This window comes from Nomia melanderi, unplaced genomic scaffold, assembly GCF_051020985.1.
Source record: "Nomia melanderi isolate GNS246 unplaced genomic scaffold, iyNomMela1 scaffold0377, whole genome shotgun sequence".
Classification (NCBI taxonomy): Eukaryota; Metazoa; Arthropoda; class Insecta; order Hymenoptera; family Halictidae; genus Nomia; species Nomia melanderi.
In genome coordinates, this window is record NW_027475492.1 from 31,737 (window position 1) to 32,500 (window position 764).

Below are 764 nucleotides of genomic sequence, written 5' to 3' on the forward strand. Positions count from 1 at the left end.
CTTGACCGTGGGGACTTAGAAAAATTCCGGCTTGCACGGATTCGACCACTCTGTTTTTCGGAGTTTCTGAGAAAAATAAATTTTTGTAATTTTTTTCATTATGATTTCTGAGTTCTCCCAGTAGTTTAATGTAAGGATTAAGCATTTAAAAATTTTTAAATCGAATATTAAAAAAGTTTACTCTTGCAATTTTTGGAAAAAAAAAATTCTAAAAAATTTTTCTTTCGGTGGAAACTAACGTTTAATATGTACAATAACGATTTATCGAATAAAAATCGTATGTTAATATATGTTCGAATCGACCATAGTTTCAGCGGCTAAGTACCAGCAGCCCGGCCGGTTGGTCTGTACGCGCGGCAGTTTACCACCATAAGCGCCCGTGCTGAGCGGCCGGCGCCGCGGTCGTCGCGGCCGCCCGTTTGGTTACTATAAGAGAGCACGTCGGTTCGAGCGGACCGGTCGGCGCAGCGGCGGGCGAGCGGCTATTCTACGATCTCGGTCGAGAAGCAGTCGTTCAGCTCCTCGAGGTCCATTCCTCGACTGTTCTGTACCGCGTTCCGTTGCGAATTTTTCTCTACACAGCATGACCACGGGTCGGTGTCTCAGACCGAATGGCCCTTATGTGGTAAGCCCAGAATGTTGGGTTGGATACAACGTATATTCGTTATACTTGTACGACTCTCACATCAACTCTCAGAAACCCAAAAGGGGTTTTCTATCCGAGCGAAAATATATTTTTCGTATACAAAAATTTAATGGCAAAG